This window comes from Strix aluco, chromosome 1 (assembly GCF_031877795.1).
Source record: "Strix aluco isolate bStrAlu1 chromosome 1, bStrAlu1.hap1, whole genome shotgun sequence".
NCBI classification, from domain to species: Eukaryota; Metazoa; Chordata; class Aves; order Strigiformes; family Strigidae; genus Strix; species Strix aluco.
In genome coordinates, this window is record NC_133931.1 from 30,436,079 (window position 1) to 30,454,435 (window position 18,357).

Genomic DNA, 18,357 nt, shown 5'->3' on the forward strand with positions numbered 1-18,357 from the left:
TATTTCTTAACCTGTGTCCATTTCGCTTGTCTTGTCCGTGGGCACCGCTGAGAAGAGTCTGGCATGAATGAAACATGCAGTATGCAGTCTGTCACACAGGTATCATGCATGGAAGAATTCCTTTGAAAAGAGCCCAGGCAGAACTGCCTGGAGCATAACAGGTGTTTGTTTCCATAAGCAGAGACTAAGAAATGAACTGTTTTGAACTTTAAATTGATTGTTCTTATGTTATTGATTTTTTTTTTTTTTTTAAATTAAGACATATTGTCAAGAAGCTTGGATGTTAGTTGGACTCCACAGAAACCAACAAGCTTTTCAAAAATCAATCAGAGTGTACAATACACAGAAAAATAGTTCTCTGACAAGTAAAAAAGATCAAATGTACGAATTAGTTTGGCGTGTTTATAGTTTTGAGTATCATTATCAATGCTGGAACTTACTCAGCAAATGATTGTCTATAAGTCAACACTAAGAGTACAATACCCAACAGAAATATTTCTTTAAGCTACTTACATACTGTGAAACTAAAACTCTCCAAATGATAACTATTAAAGTGGAAACATTAATTATATCAGCTCCCATAATCACGCTGTTCTTTCTTCACCATTTAAGACTGTGATAATTTGTCATGTAGCACTGATCTGATACAATATCTTTGATGCAACTGTAAGCTCCATGCTGTTCCCTCTTAATAGACCTCAGAAGCATCTCTGTGGGTATTCAGCTGAGCTTTCTCAGCTTAATGGAGGACAGGGGTTTAATAGCCAAAAATCAGTTTTTCTATGCAGCATCATATTTATCTCAGTTCAGTGCATGGTAACTGGGCCAAAGTTAATGCTGTTTAAGCAGTATTAACAATGTGTTGTGGAGTCTTCCGAGCAGCAGCTGCTGAACAGTCCTGAAGTTGGACTGGAACAGCCTCAGGACCACCTGTACACAAAGTGCTGCTTCTGCTGTCCCTGCATTTCTTGTTGAGCAGATTGGAGAGGGGAATGAGATTCTTTTTATTTTTACACTTCAGTATTCTTCTCTCACCTGGCAAGCAACATATGAAATTGCATTAAGTATAGATCATTAAGAGCTGTTTGACTAAATGAACAGGTTGTTACTTTTTCTGAACATGCAGCCTACATCATTACTGAAACTGTTTCTTTTTCATTCTGCTCTTCCTCACTATTAAATCTTTGCAAAACAGGCACAAATTGCAAATAGATATTTGTCTAAAAATCCCATTGAGCAAAGAAATTTATTTGAATACTTAAAATTCAGTAGTTTGAGGAGTTAGGGTATAATTCAGTTGTTCAGGCATAGACTGAAGAATTTTAATTTCTCAAGTCTAATAAATTTTGAATTAATCTGCTTTTAGTGGGTTATTTTTACCTTAAATAAAAGATAGCACAATTTTCCAGAGACTACGGAGTTACTAGTAACTATCATATTGAGAAAAACTGTTCATCAATAAATCCACTTCTGCAATTAAAACCAGACATACATGAATTCACTCTTGCAGAGCTATCTAATCTATGTACGCATCTACTATCAGGGACAAGAATCCTGGGGTAGATTTGAAATTAAACTATGCAATACTAGAAAATTTTTTGTAAAGTGTGGGCTTGCAGTGTTGGAAATCAACTAATCCTGACATTTCCAAGGATACGGAACATCATCTTTGAAATGCTTTTGGCAAATAGAGAGAGGCAATGTTACCCTGCTACTGTCTGTGCCACTGGAGACTCCAGGAACTGTTTGTTCTTGGCTGTTTGTACCATTTGCTGAAGTACTCATGTTACTGTCGCCTCCGCGTGCTCCCTAAGTGGCACAAGGGAGAGCAGAAAGTCATTGGCTTCTCAAATGTCTAACTAGGAATGTAGTTGGTTTAAGGTTGGGAAAAAAAAAGTTTGATTACCAGTTTAAAATGATTTGAGGCTGGCTATAATTAAATGTTGGAGCTTTATTAAGTAACACATTTATTTGTCTATTTTAAGCTGGTAGCTTTGAAGAGCTTCAGTAAAGTTAAGGGAACTAATGACATGTTCTTTCAGATAACACCGAGCATCTTAGACCAGCACTTAGACAAATATACTATTTTTCAACTTTTCAGAATATCGCTTAGTGCATGATCACATTGCATCAAGAAATGAAGTGTATAGCAGGTTTGAAAATCAATGTGTTGGATAGATGCCTTTCTAGAAAACAGTTATTGAGCCATAGCAATAATATGATAAAATGTTCATCCACATCCCAGTTGTTATTTTGATTTTTTCTAAAGTCCCCTTGTCTCTAGGTTTATATTATTAAGAGTTGGGACCTGGTGTTGACTCTAAGTAGACCTATTAAATTAATCCTCTATATCCAATGACTCTGGAGAGCCTGATGCTAATATATAATCTCTTCCTGTATTGTGAAAACTCTTGGTGCTTACAATAAATGGTGATTTGGATGTACTGGCTACTCAGGAGAACAAATGACTACTGCAAGTTATTTTTACTCATCGGTCTGTAGTTAGGGTTTGCAACAGGATTATAGTTATATTGCACTGACTATTGTATTATATGTCCCCAAACTACTACAAGATCTGGCTATGCAAGTCATGCAAATAATATCAAGTAAATCTGGCAGTCCTCCAATTTTCAGATTCTATTACTAGTTATTCTTAAATTTCCACAGTTTCTCTTTTTATTTGTCAGACTGCAATGCCATCACTTTTTTGCATTCTTTGTGTTCTACCAACAAAATGTTTTAGCAGACTGCTGTACACTTTTTGAAAAGTCAACACATATTTTGTGCTTCTTCTGGAGATGCTTAATTTTCTTCAAAGATAGGATTGTAAGATGTTCCTTCTCTAGTTCTACTAATCAGAATCATGATTCTTTTGACGTAAAATAGAAGTAGCTAAAAATACTGTGTAGTGGTAATATTTCCTGAGTTTGTTTTGCTCCATGTTCCATGTTCAGCTATGTTTATTTGAATGTAAGTTTACAGTATTTATGGAATTATTATTCCCGCTCATATTAAAGTAGAAATAGATGAGGAAATAAAGCCAGTAGAGGTATTCACTGGAAACATCTTAACTTCACTTGTGTTGCTATAAGCAAATGGGAATGGCCAAGCATTTTTATTTTAAGGGTTACTGACTTCAGTATAATAAAATTTTAGTCTGAATGTGATTTCAAATAATAAAATAACCCCTAGATTAGTAAAATTATTAACTTGTCAATACAGAGGAGTTACCCATCCTGGCTATGTCCTTTAATGGGAATACTTAGCAAAATGGTTAATTTTTATCACTGAAACAAAAAGTCAGAATGAAATCTGAATTCTTAGTGGCTTCAGTAGCAAAAACACTTCAGGAAAAAGTATGACTCGAGACAAAAAAGCATCATTAAACAACTTAAGGAGTTTTGAAGTCATGAATTATCTTGATATTATCTTATGACTGATTTCAGAACTTCAGGCAAAATATTGGTGAGTGATAAATAGCTGGTAGAGCCTCTTTCAAGCACTAGGTTCAGACATGCTCTCTTCCAAGTTTATTCTTTTTTTAAATGGTGATTGATGCAGGAATCAATATTTTAGTAGTAATACTCTATTATTAAAGAGTGTATAGATGAACTTGTATATATGTTGCATTAGAAAAAAATTAAATGTTCATATATATGTGTAAGTTAATCATAGGCTGATATATTTGTTGAGAATAAAAATGATGCATGAATTTTCTGACAACATTTAAGATGGTCCTTATTTCAAAGTCTCATTTGTGACAAATTATTTTTAGTAAAGAATTTTAAAAACTTTTTTTTCTCCCCCCTCCCCTTTTTTTTTTTTATTCACTGACTTCTATTAAAGTGCTGTCTTGGTTCAGTGTCCTTTGAGTATAAATGTGAGATTGATTACTAATCGTATCTTCACATCTCTCCTGCCTACACATACAATAGGAGCCTTCAACAGCATTGCTCTGATGTCATATTAAACAGCTGTGGGTAACATGGCAGAGCAGTTTCTCAGATAATAAAGACACACTTTTGAGTGTGGACTCTTAAGCATATATTGGGAAAAGGGCTAAAAAACATGCATTAAACTTTTGCAGATCTCTGCTAATGTGCAGAGCTTTCCTGATCATCTTTCAAAAAGTAATTGTAAAAAGTACACTGAACCCCTGGTAAAACTATCAGGGGTCACTCTGATAGTAAGGCTTGAATTCTATGTAAACAGTTATGCAGCAATGAATGTTCTTTCCTATATTAACATCAAATACTTCAATATAACATGAGAATAATTTCTTTCTGAATGGGTCTATGGTTCATTTCTATTATGAGGACACACGTGGAAAAGAGGGTTTTTTTAGATTTTAATAGCATGAGAAGTAGTTATTAATATCTAATTATAAATATGGAATGCCTACCCTTAGGTCAATGCTTAGACAGCCAGACTATTCTTATTCATGGTATTAGTATTATTATGGGTAGAGCTCTGTCATACCTTTTACACCAAGCACTTTGTTTTATAAAGCAGATTTAATAAGCCCAAATAATGTGAATTTGCATCAGTTACGCTGAGCTATACATTAAGGAGTATCTCAGAAAATTTATAACTGTAATATCAAGATTTTCATCCAAAAACATTTGGATTTTTTAGTTTGAAACTTTTTTTTTCTCAACATTTTCTGTACTTTTATTAAAGATAAACACTTGTTACCACTTTAAAAGAACCAATTTAAAAGAATTTTGTTTTTGTCAAAACAAAACATTGTGTTAGCTTAAACTGTTTTTAAATTTCTGAGACAGATACCACCCTCCACAGTCCATTATTTACCCAGCTTCATCAGTGATGTATAAAGTTCCCTACTAAGAATATTGACATTTACTTGATTTTATTTTTGTGACAGAGAAATCCCTAGAGGTTGTTATTGTGAGCAAAACCCTTTTTATTCTGAGGTTAAAGTCTACTTTAGCAAACAATAGTGTAGAAGGAAGAGGAAAAAAGATCTTTGCACTATCATTTGGAAAACTAAGAAAGCCTTCTTTCCAGTTACTTTTTGGAGGATGAGTCAGCATACCAGCTTCCCTCAAACTAATTTCACATTATATAGAGAGTATTGCGACACCAACATTGCACCCTATATCATGATTCAAACTAGTTCAGTTCAGTGGGGTTAATTTATTTCTTCAAATCACACAGCTGCTCCACAATTTTGTGCTCAGAGTAAGACACAGCAAGAGATGCTTAAACACTTGCATCTGTCCCTGATTAGCTATCTTGGAAACTAATTAAGCAATCAATAAACAGAACAAGTACAAGTCAATGGCATCTCTGATAAGCATGCATGATCTTAAACGTAAAGCAACATAGTTGTCAGCAATTACAAGGAAAACTATACCATCCTAAGGTTCATTAAGATACACTTGTACAGCTATTAAATGTCCATCTACTAATAGATTTTGTACAATACATAAGGCAGGGATGGGGGCTGTCTTTAGCTTCACTGGTGTATAGAGTAAATTTCGCTTAATCATCAATAAGAAATACTAGATGTACTTGCATATATATATATGAAGCATAAACAAAAACCTTTTTTCTTAATAATCATTGAACATTCCTGTTAAAGTTATGTCTGTAGTTCTCAAGGCTTAGACTTGATGTATTTAATGTGTTGCTATGGAAGCATTATGTCTCTTTCCATTGCAAAAATTATATGCCTGAACGTGAAACAGAATCTGATTTCAGTCTTTGAAGAAGTCCTGACACATGAGTTTGATGGTGAGATTTTAAATTATCTGCTTATCTGAAAACATGTACATTTGTTATTTTAAGCTAAGCAAAAATGCAGAATTTATCACAGGACTTAGTCTTATCAAGGATATTATATGTAATTACAGGGCAAAACAAGGAAAAAACAATCCTGTCCTAATTGGAGCCCTATTACTGAAATAATGGCAATGATCTAGCTGTACTTTGCCATTCCTCCTGTAAGATCCCATGGTGCTTTCATGAACCATTGTAGCTGCTGCTGCTTGAGCTCTGGGACTGCTGGAGCTGTACATTACAATATCAGCTTGCACATATGCATTATCCTTTCCACTGACAGTTACCTTATTGCTCAAAAAGACTTACGTTCTGTTTCAACATGACTGTCTTTAAAGAGTTAAGGAAGTACTAATCACTTGCCTTTGCAATTGAGGTATTTGTGGAGGGTTTCAACATTATTCTAAATCAGCTCAAAGTTCAGTGTTGGCAGCAGAACAATTAAGTAATTTGAGCTTTTAAAATTCTCATCCTTCCTCTTTATAAATAAAAAATGTGATTTGTATATCTGCAACTCAAAGTTGATGGGATTTTGCAGGTGACTAAAACTGTTCAAGTACTCAACTGTTGAAAGGAAGAGCATCTTACATATGTGTTTAAATGTGTTTCACAGAATACAATAAAAGTTTATTACAATAGATGTATCATTAATACAAGAAACCTAGCATGTCACTTTCCTGAGTTATTAGCTTCTGAATCTGGATGTTATGTGTAATACTTTGTTGTATATTATATAGAAGTTAAATTGCCATCCCACTTATTAAAAATGGGACATATATTTAATAGAGTTAATAGATGAATCAGGGTGACAATTCAGCAAGGTAGATAAGCATGTGATGGATTTAGCACCACGCTCCAGGTTAGACACATGTCTAATATCTAGGACAGTAGGTGAAAAACAGGACTGGCTTTTTGAAATAGAAGAGACTATTGTCAGTAGGCAGAATGTAATTTTCCACATTGGAATTTGGCCAACACAGTGGGTGCTTTACATTGCAACTCTTCCAAAAAGTATCTTCTTCTCTTTAATGACTACAAGCCGTCAGAAGGTTGGTTTTATGTTTTATCTGAAATTTGGCAGCAAGCTCATATGAGCGCTCATCCAAAACACTACAATCTTTCTGAAAGTTTCAAATGACCCAGATGTCCTTGTAAGAAATCATCTTTAATTACAAATATTATCATTAATACTAGCAACATTATTAATATTAAAAATAAAAAAAAAGATGTCATATTGCCAAATATTCAACCTTGAAAACAGTGCCTTTGACAAGGCAATATCATGATTAATTTTCTATCATTTATGTACAATTGTGATTTAAATAAATTTCTCCTTTTGTTGTTGGTAGGGTATTGGCCTGATCTTATTGTCAAGGCATATTGAAATGTAACACTATTATTTCATTATTTGACTTTCAGGACATCAGCTATAACTACCAACACTGTCAGCTGAATGGTGATATAAAACCTTTTTTTATATTTCATATTTGCCTTTTATTTTTTTTTTATTCTAGTGAAATATAACCAAAACATTGGTTTAAAAAAGCCCAACAAAGCACAGAAATCCAGTCCAAGACAACTTGAAAGGTGATTATCACAGAATCACAGATGGTTTGGGTCAGAAGGGACCTTTAAAGATCATCTGGTCCAACCCCCCTGCCATGGGCAGGGACACCTTCCACTAGACCAGGTTGCTCAAAGCCCCGTCCAACCTGACCTTGAACACTTCCAGGGAGGGGGCAGCCACAGCTTCTCCATGTTCCAGTATCTCACCACTCTCATTGTAAAAAATTTCTTCCTCTTGCTAAACTACCTACCCTCTTTCAGTTTAAAAGCATTGTCCCTTGTCCTGTCACTACAGGCCATGGTAAAAAGTCTCACTCTGTGTTTGAGTGAAGGGTTTATTCCATAATACGAAATGTCCTTTTCATTAGCACTCAGATTTCTTCTCTCACCCACTGCTGGACCTGAGGAGGGACAGCAAGCATGGGGGGAGGAACACAAGTGCAGTCTGTCTTCTGAAATGGATTCTTCAGAGAAAAGAGGAGAAATTTTTAAGAGAGGTCTTGGAAGGGTTTAAGGGCAGCATGAGAAGCAAGACAGCAGGTGTGCATATGGGTTGTTTGGGTGTGCCATGCAGGAGTTGCACTGGATGGGCTGGCTTGTTAAATGTTGATTCAGATTTATCGGCATCTTTACAAGTACACTTTTGAGGTGAAGCATCCCCTTGTGAATTCGTGATCCCCTTGTGAATGTGATTAGTATAGATCTCATCTTTCTACTTCCTCTCTTTCTTGTTTTCATGTTCTTCCCTTTCTTACCCCAGTCTTCTCTTCTGTTTCTTGATTTTCTTCATATTTTTCTTATTATTCACTCCTGCTCCTTCTTCACTGCATCTCTGCTCCCAGACTTTCTTTTCCTCCTTCCCTTCCTCACCTACTTTCTATGACCTTTTCAAGTTGCTCATTTACAATTACTAAGAATCTTTTGCTAATCCAGAAAGCAAATGAAGAACTACTAAAAAATCAATAATATTAATTCTGTGGTGTTCTGTGTGATTTCTTAATTAGACTAGATGATTGAGGTTTATATTAAAAACCTATTACCTTACCTGTTTGTACAACACCCAGAAAAATACTGAACACCATGAACTTTTGTTTACATAACTGCAAAGTGAAAGTATCTCCACCAGTGATGTGAATGGAATAATCCTGGTGTAAAATTAGAATAAAACCTAAAGTTTCACTATTACTGTACCACCTCCAAAGACTTTGCAATCTCATGTGAACTCTCAAAAAAGCTTGCAAATGCAAGAGACTACTCACATGGGCAGTCAAACTTGCTTGATTGTGGCTGCTGGCATTTGTAAAGCTGCTCACCTATGCAAATATTTGACTGATTGGGATTTAATACATGTCATGATGACATGGCATGTTGACAGGGGCTAAAAAAATAGAAGGGGACAGCATAAAGTAGGAAAATTATTGCAAAAACAAGACCACTTAGAGATTGAATTCACATCTGTTCCCACCTTGATGAACTGGTTCTTTTGCTTCTGACATATAAAACCCTATACTTATCAGTGCCTTTTACACACTGTATTAGAAACAAAATTTGAAAAACTTTATTCCCCAAATTGTCCTGAATTTTCTTACTTTTAGTAAATTGCTTTTCTATGTGTCCTTAACATTAGAATTCTTAATTATTAATTTGGCTACTAACAGTGAAGAGGCTACTTGAAGAAAATGTTTTAACACCAGCATGGTAAGACCTAATATGTAGGTTCTGGTCCCAGAATCTGTAATGACACAAGCTAGATACCAAACACTATCTATAATAGCAAACTGGAGAGTGGCAGGACATGGGCTTAAGCTCCATCCCACAGTTGTCTGTGTTATTTAATTATTAGCACACTCCCTGACATGGCTTTGGCCTTGGCAAACTAGCACTTTCCCAACAATGTCAAACATGGTTTGGGAGATAATGTATTGAAGGAACAAGTCAGTATGGGTGAGACTTGTTTGAGGACAAAGCTTAGACCTGTTTCAGGAGAAAATCTAGTCCTAGAGATGCAAACTGTGTTGTGCTGTGCTGTGTGCCTATCAGGCCAGAGAGAATTTACCAGAACTGGCAAATTTTCAGGCTACCAGAGTGTACATGGGCAGAGTTTTTTTCCCAACAACTAGCCACTGAATGCTAGGGTGCTGAAGTGACCCAACAGGATAGGATGTGCAAACAAGCCTTTTCATTCTGAACAATATTAAGGTGCAAATTGTTGATGGCTTTGAAAACCCTTTCAGGGCCATAACTCTGTTTCTGTTAAAGAGCTGCTCTTCCTCCCCAAAAGACAGAACATTACAGAACAGTTTCACACTTGGTATCATCTAGGAAGGTGTCATGTTTTAAACCCAGCTGGCAGCCAAACACCATGCAGCCGCTCACTCACCTTCCCCAGCCCCCGAAGAATGGGAGAGAGAGTTGGAGGCATGAGTGTAAGGAGACTCACATGTTGAGATAAAAACAATTTAATAGTTGAAATAAAGTAAAATTAAAATAATGATGATAATAATAATAGTGATAATAAAAAATACAAATGAGTAATGTACAATGATTGCTCACCACCTGCTGAACAATGCCCAGTCTGTTCCTGGCTAGTGATCCCAGAGAAGAGAGAATCCTGAAACCACACTCCCAGAAGCCAGAGTGAGCTTCCCGATCAACCCTTATTGGGTTATATAAGCACATATACTTAGCATGACAATATATGATGATGTGAGAGACGAGAAACCAGGCCTGCGAGAAACTAAGAAAAACAGCTTGAGAAAGCAAAAGGGACGTGACAGATACAGAACATTCCGTTAGCCAGTTTGGGTCCGTTGTTTTGGCTGTGCTCCCTCCCAGCTTCTCGTGTACCTGCATACTAGCAGGACATGGAAAGTTGAAAAGTCCTTGATTTCTTAGCAACAACTGAAAACATCAGTACATTATCAGTAGTCCTCTTGTATCAAATCCCATACTGAATCGAAAACAAAGCACATTCTAGATGCTAAGAAGGAAATTAAAAAAACCAAACCAAAACTCTATCCAAACCAAAACTCTATCCCAACCAAAACCAGGACAAAAGGAAAGGCCAGAATTACATTTTCTTTGCAGACAGGGAGAGATTTCAAGTCACATCTCTGTTTTATAAAGAGTGCATTAGTAATCATCTATAGGTTGCTCCAGAAATGGAAAGGTGATGGAAAAGTTTTCTTTCCCATTAAGGATTCACTCTCCATGCTATAATTAAAGATTTCTTGTACCAGGAAGAACAACAATGGAGAATAACTACAGTATGCTGATTAGACTTTGACTTTCAGAGGAAAAAACAACAATAGTAAGTTGTAACCCAAATCCAAGCCCTGTTTCAAATGATCCTTAAAACTGGGACAATAATTCATGTTTTCCCCCCTTGAAAGTGCCCTAAGCACTAACCTAAAGTGTCATGGTCACAGGGAAAGATATTCCTCCTATATTTGGGTGCCTGCTTTTTGAACCATAAGCACATTTTTATCATGCATATTCACCATACAATCTGTCATTAATTTTAATTATTTTCAGTATTAAAGGCCCATGACACTATTAGCTGACCATTAAAAGTCATCTATAGCTCATTATCAGTGATTAATTACCTGCTGTCTTATAATTAATGTTTATTAGGGGAACAGCAGTTTAATAGTTGTTCCATATTTTCTGTGCTAGTCAAGAAAACTTAAAAGACAGTTATAGTGGACTCTCAAAAATTTCAAATGGCATTTTATGACATTGACTTTTACATCTCAAGAAATAAACTGTTATTGAGAATTAAATTTACTAGCTGAAAAAGGCATGAAAGGAAACCATATTAAAGACTTAATTTACCCTAATGATAGTCACTGAAGCTTTAATGGACTATTTTCCATTTGCTGAGACTACTTAAATTTCCAGATATGTGAGTCTAGCAATGCCAGGATCAGCTTGCCATATTCAGCTAACAAGCCTGTAAACATTTTTCAGTATCGTGCATTCTCTTTTGTTACAGATCTTGCTGGAAGAAGGAACTTTGATACTGACAGTCTCAATTAAAAATTAGAGTAATCTTTCACTCATATCTTTTTCTATTTTTATTTAGAACCATTCAGTTACTCCCCCCCCCCCCCCCCCTTTTTTTTTTAAAAAAAAAAAAGGCAAATATTTATTTCTGCAAATTTATACTTTTGGTTGTGTCGTAGATGAAAGGATGAACCACTGAAGTAATGGAATTAAATATCACTTCACAGTTTTTATTTATAGACTTAGCTGTAGCTGTTCAGATGTTCAGAAACTAAGTTCAGCATTGGACAGTATAGGTCTTTCTGAAAAAACTAATTTTAAAGAATTGGCAATTTTTCAGTGCAGTTATGAATCTTGTTAGATAAAAAGGGCTGTGATAGGTAAAGTGACCTCATCTGCTGAGATTTAGTCTCCATCTGCTATCTTGAATCTCTGGGATTTGGGAAATCAGTATGCTACCACTATGGTAGCAGATGTTTAACTTTGGAGGACTTCTGAACCCACTGGAACAGTGCAGTATCACCAGCTTGCAAAATACTATGAAAATAATCTATGTTTGATACTATGAGGAAAGCAAATAAGAAATTTCAGTCTTAGCCTGCTTGACCTTCACAGAAATTTCTTCTGAACCCCTATTAAAGCATACAAGTAACTATCCGAAGGGATACATAATATACTGATTTTGTCATCTGCTGATGAATTCCCCACCTTTTTGTTCCCACATTGATATGAAAATGGCTGAGCCCCAGCTTCCCCAAAGCACATCCAGCTTCCTGCTGGTCACAAGAGAAAACAAGTGCCATCCCTCACAGATGCCAACTCTAGCACTGTGAGAGTAGTTAAGGGTTTTTTTCTTCCACTACTTCTGGGGAGTGTTTTCAGAACCCCAGTGCTTTAATGATCCAGTATCCAACTTCCCATCAGAATTTATTCGGGCACATTCTAGATGCATTTCTTCTACTGCTCAGAATAAATTATATTTCAGATGGTTTGGGTTTTTTTTTTCTTCTTTCCTTAGAGTTTACATGTACTCTTCTACCTACACAAAGCAATTCTCTCTCTTCTCAGCCTCAGGTTAAATGAAACGATCCCTTTCACACTTACCTGGTATCATAGATTCTGTCTCCCTATCATTAATTTTGCAATCCTTCTCTGCACTTATTCAAGTTTGAAATCACATTTTCTAAACAAAAGTATTGTATTTGAGATGAGGCCTTGCCTGTGGCTGGTCAGCAAGTATAGCTATACCCTTGTTCTGTTGAAAACATCTCTGATAAATTTTAGTTACACACTTGTCTTTTCCATGGCTGCAAAATATTTGTGCCTGATAGTATTTCTGGGATGATCCTGAAGGCCCTCTCTTTCTCAGTGATCTATTACTGATAAGCACTTAATTTTTAATTAGAGGTTTCATTAAGTAACCCCACATTCCTGGCCTTGCCTTTTTACACGATTATACTTCAGGCCATTTCTATTACTCCAATCTTTGATGACATTCATCTCATTTATGATGTATTCCTTTGAGTTAAAATGATAAAGGATAGCCTTATGCTGTTAGTAATCTCTATCAGATCTCAGCTTTTGTACAAGGATTGTGGACTGGAACATTAATTAAAGCTGATTCTGGAGAACTCCCTGTGGGCTGCTCACCAGTTTCCTTTCCTACACTGTCTTACCTCTGTCCTATTCGTTTTACCTTGGAAACCCTAGTCCTCTTCTTCTCTCATTAACATTTTTCACATGACACCAGTAACTTTGAGCAAACAACTTTAAGCAAACACCTAAATTTCATAACAAATAATCAACTCAATACAGTTGCAGTATTCACACATTGAAAGGAATTTTCACATTTGGAGCAGAGCCCAAATTGCTACACGATAATGACAGACTTCCCATTGTTTCAGCAGTTTTGGGAATAAATCTGCAGGGATCTGTGTTGCAGATTCTCCTAACCATCATGTGCAAGAAGTCTTAGCTGCCAAATGTATACTTAACTACAGTCTGGTTTAATGGCTTTTTCTCAGTTAAAAGCTTCTTAAGTAAGAGCACTCATTGAGAGAATTCCTTTAGGTCAGAGAAAGGAGGAATACCACTTCTTAACAAATATCCTGAAGATGCTGATAAATTATTAGCTGCTGGTTAGTTATCATTTTCATTTCAAGAGACACGCAGTTTAAATAGCAATAGTATCACCTTGCATACCAAAAAACCAACTTCTGTCTTAAAAATATGTGCATAGAATTTTTGGTCTTGATAGACAGTTTTGAAATCAGTAAGAATGAAATTCTAATGTATTTATAAAGAACTGATATCACTGCTCTTCTACTTTAAATATAGAAAGTCCAAGACTAATCTGATGAACTAAGTAATATGAAACTTGTGACTTCTGCTGACTGATATGTACACAACAAATTGTATGGAAGTTTGCCTGGAATATGGTCTATGGGTCAAACTGGTGATATTCCTTAATGAAGTAATATATATCTAATAAAAGCCTTCATATTAGAGTGAACATCTGGTTCTCTCTACATACCTTGTTATCAAGATCATTGTTTCCGGCCACCACAGTTAAGATGTCCCTTCCTTACAATACAGTGACCTGGAAAATGTGAAGTAGAATCTTTTCTGAATCAGAGGAGGAATTTCAACTATCATAGCACAAGGACATGGTTTGTCAAGCCCTTTTGGTGGATGCCAGGATGCTGTCAAATGCAATTGTTACCTTTCACAGGCAGAAGCAAGTTTATAGCCCTCTGCACCCTTCAGCTCCCACAAAGCAGACAAAGCTAAAAATAAAAGGGGAAAAAGTAATTCAGTTTTATGATACTTTTCACTCTTCTTTCCCTCTGTTTTCTCCTAGCTTGCACAGAAAATGATCAGTTAAAGACAGAAACCTTTCTAGCTATCTGAAGTCTTAAATTGGGATTAAGGTTGGGAGACATCTGAGATTTCCAAGTTTTGCCCACTGACTTTTTCCTTTGAAGTAAACTCAAGGCAAGATGAGAAATGTCAGGTGGTTGCTAAAGGTTATTTTTGCTATGAAATGCTAAACATTGTGGGTTTTTCTCCCAAACTCTTATTGATTCTATACAGAGGTTTAATAACAGAAGTAATTAAAAAATTGTGAAGAACTATAAATTTATATGAGGCTATAATCATACAAATAAATCTGCATTGCATTGTTTTGCCTCTGATATTTATTGTGTTTGAATTTAATTTATCTTGAAATAGAAAGGAATTGTTAGCCCCAGTAGATAGGAGATTCTGCTTAATCTTGAGCATAAAGGGAGGTCTAGGGGTTTAATAGAGAAGATGCATTTATTTGGGAGCTAATGCTGCTCCCAAGTCAGTGTTAAGAACATTTTGACTCCGGGAGTAAGCCTCAGGAAAGCTCTGTGCTGACACAAAACCAGAAAGCTGAAGGGAAACTATTGACCCCATCACTTTAATTAGAAAAAGAGTTTAAATCTAGCTACCCATGTATATTTATGAAGTAAGTAAAGCACACCGTTATGGCTTCTAAAATTATAATATCATGGATTAAGGCCATAATACATTTATTGTACAAATTATATTTCATACTTAGTAGGGAGGATGAGAGAACAATGTAACATAAAAAACAGTAACAAGAACAAAAACTTCATATTTTCATAGTCCTTTAGCTGTTCATAGTCATCTGTGATTACTAGTCAAGTCACCATTGCAACAATTTTAAAGAGGAATAAAAAAAGATCAGGCCTTCACTGTAAAAACAGGGAAACTGAAGCAAAGGAATGCTATGACCTCTGACTTCTATAGACACAAGTCTCATACTACATGAGTATCCCAGTTAAGACTGATTTTTCAGTTGCATATCTAAGCACTTAAAGAAGTACCCCATAATTTTCTTGACTCATTGCTATATTAGAATAATGGTTAATGTATTTTGCCTTTCTGTCCTACTAAAAGTCATGACAAGATGAGGAGCAGAATTAACCATTCTGCCAGTTTCTGTACTCTGCTGTTCCTGTGGGCCAGGGGGCTGCTTGCAATGGACACAGTGTTATTATTATCCTGAGGAGATTTTAGGTGTAAAAAGTCAGAGTCGGTAAAATTTTCCTTGGGGATTTCTCTTGCTCTGATAGACCCTTCTTGTCCACTTTGACCAGCTCTTGAAGATGGTTATTAACAAGTTAGTCTATTCACCTTTTCAAGGTGATATTCTAGTTTCAGAACAATTTTCATTTCATGACAGAAATACAAATAATTCCCAGTTCTTCAAATAACATAGTGGTAACTCTCTGTGCTAAAACACTGCTCTCTGTTTGTAGAAGAGAACTCTTATTTCAGGAATTAAACTTCCAGCAAATGCCAAAAAGGGTCAGTTAAAAAAAAAAAAAAATCCATTTCTTCTTCAAAAAGGCAGACTTTCTTTATCCGTGTAATTATATTCAGGACCAACTCTTTGCTGAATAAAAAGACAACGATTAAAATTCTACCCTTCTCATTAATCTTTGTATCAGTCCATTCTTTATTATGAAGTGGGTTGAATACATCGTCTATCACAAGTTCACATATTTCCCGTAATTGAAAGAAATCATATATGTAGAATTACTTTTTCATCCTCAACATGTGACTGCCAGTCATGTTTTACGACACAGGTTTCTGGTATTTCTGTTCTTTTCCAGACAAAGTAAAATTTCAACACTAGAATAGAATAAGTCTAAGCTGATGCAGATTCAGTACCAATCTTTATACCACCATCTACATTGTTCGATTCTTAAAAGCTTTTGAAGATTTTTTTAATTTGGATATCTGTGGCTTATAAAAATCTGAAAATGTTAGACAGGAATTTGCTCTACCTGAGCAGTCCCTGCAATGTTTTAGAAAGAAAAGCTACTTCATAGATCTATAAGCACTGGCCAACATGGTGTCACTATTCCAGTCAGGGAAATTATCGGAAAGTGATAGGTGAACTTTTTAACAAATATTTTATTGAAATTTCTCCCTATTTTATATTTCTAAATTTAAAATTTTTAAAATTATATATTTTAAAAACTCTTTTGTTGTGGTGTGGACTACTTCAATTTTTGATTTAAGAGCAAGAGAAGGGAAAATTTGGATTAGTGGTTAATGATAGCAATAAAAACAGCCAGTTATATTCAATAAGAAAATCTATTCCAAACCAAAAAAACTAATCAGAACGAATTATCAAGAGGAAAACCTTGGTCATTTCTATAGCAGTATCAAGAGGCACAGTAATATTCAAAGCAAAAGCAGGTATGAAACAGCTGGTAGCACTAGAACATCCACACCCTGAAAGTCTCTCACCCTGCTTTTCCATGTCCATATTGTCCTGTAAATTTATGATCTTTATAACCAACATGAGACAATACAACTGTTGTATATTGCTTAACCAGGTGCCAAAATCCCATATTTGACCTAATTCTTATTATTTTAATGACATAGTCTTTTGGAAATTTATGACTGGATATGAGAAATGATCCTTTGAAGTGATAACATTAAAAGTGAATCTGTAAGAGACTTGTCCAAGATTCTGTGTGTTGCCCTTGAGATTAATCTTCTTGTATCTTAGTAAATCTACCACAGGATGTGTGCCTAAGTACTGTACTGAGCCTGAAGCCATGTTACCTAAGATTCGCTGGGCCTGCACAACATGAAAAAGGGAAATTGTTACTAAAGATAAGGTTATTGAGCAATGATTCAGTCAGGGGAACAAAGCAGCTCCACTGCTGCAAATGTTGCCCTTTGGGTATTATTTAGATGTGTTTGCCAGACCAGGGAGAAACAGGAAGAGTCCAGACCATTTTTGCCACTTTGTCACTTTGAACATTTGTTCTAGTTTCAGTTCTTTGAACATCCATGACTTTCAGTTCTAGTTTTCTAGCACCAAAGCAGAAGAAGAAATAGGATGAGCTAGTGAGAAGTACCTCAAAACAGGCGCTGTCTTGTTGTTCACTGGGAAACCCAAACTTGGGTGTTTTCATCCTGACATTCTAAGGTAGCCACAAACATAGATTTTGATTAGCTATATCTAAGGCTACTACCCTCAGCCTTGTGGCAAATGTTAGCCCCTCTCCCTTTCATCCAGTGAATATTAGAGTACTTTTATAAAGTATAACAGTTTCCAGAAAGAGAGAGAAAATGTATATCCACAAGAAAGATGTTTTATTAATACAAAATTATGCTACAGTGGCAAATTGTTCTTATTGACTGCATTTTGTATCAATCGTACTTTGCCTTTGTATTTAAAAAAAAAAAAAAAAGAGTTTTTAGTGCACTATAGGTAGTGTTGTTTTTTTTTATGCACAGGTGTATTCATGCTGGATCATGCTTTAACCTCCATACTGACTAGAACAGAAATCTGGGGTATGGCTGAGACCTAAGTAAGAATCAGTCATTTACTATGCAAGCTGAGGGTTGAAGCACTGATCTGTGACATGAGATGCCCAGAAATGTGTCTGTTTGCAAGATATCTGGAATGGAAAATGAGAGTCTGAACTGAGCAGCTGTGAAACATTCATTTAATTCTCCTGTATTTTGTGTGAAATCAAACTTTCCAGCCAGTTGACTGGGGTCTCTTGTTGTGCATTTCCCAAACCCCAGAAATTTCCTGACATCATTTTTTATAAGCATCATTACATTCTCCCAGTTTTCTTCACTTGTAAGAAGCTGTTGATAAAATGGTTCATTCAGAAAAATCTATCACTGTAAATAAGAAGCCTTGCACCCTTATTCTCCCCACATAAAAATCAGAGGTCATTTAGCATTGGATTTGAGCTCACACTTACATAAAAAATGTATATTGAACTTGATGTAATTTTTTTCTCTTTGATTTTTTAATCCAAATGAAGCCCACGAACATTATCTGAATTTCACATTCAACTAATAAAATCAAGTCACTGGGCCTCTATTAAATTGGTGGATATCTGTTAGATATGGAGATTTTTTTATATCTGTAATATGTTAAATCCTTTTTATCTA

The 18,357-nt window shown here is 35.6% G+C and overlaps 1 protein-coding gene across 9 annotated transcripts in view; it reads right to left on the reverse strand.

Moving 5' to 3' along the window:
• Positions 1–18,357, reverse strand: part of RALYL (RALY RNA binding protein like) — a 408,271-nt gene that overhangs the window by 334,211 nt on the left and 55,703 nt on the right. Inside the window, exon 1 of one of the 9 annotated variants that reach the window (XM_074816697.1) lies at positions 13,907–14,022. The exons of the other annotated variants lie outside the window; for them this stretch is intronic. The gene's annotated coding sequence lies outside the window, so the exon portion shown is untranslated. Of the gene's footprint in view, positions 1–13,906; positions 14,023–18,357 lie in introns of those variants that run through there. 9 annotated transcript variants of the gene reach the window in all.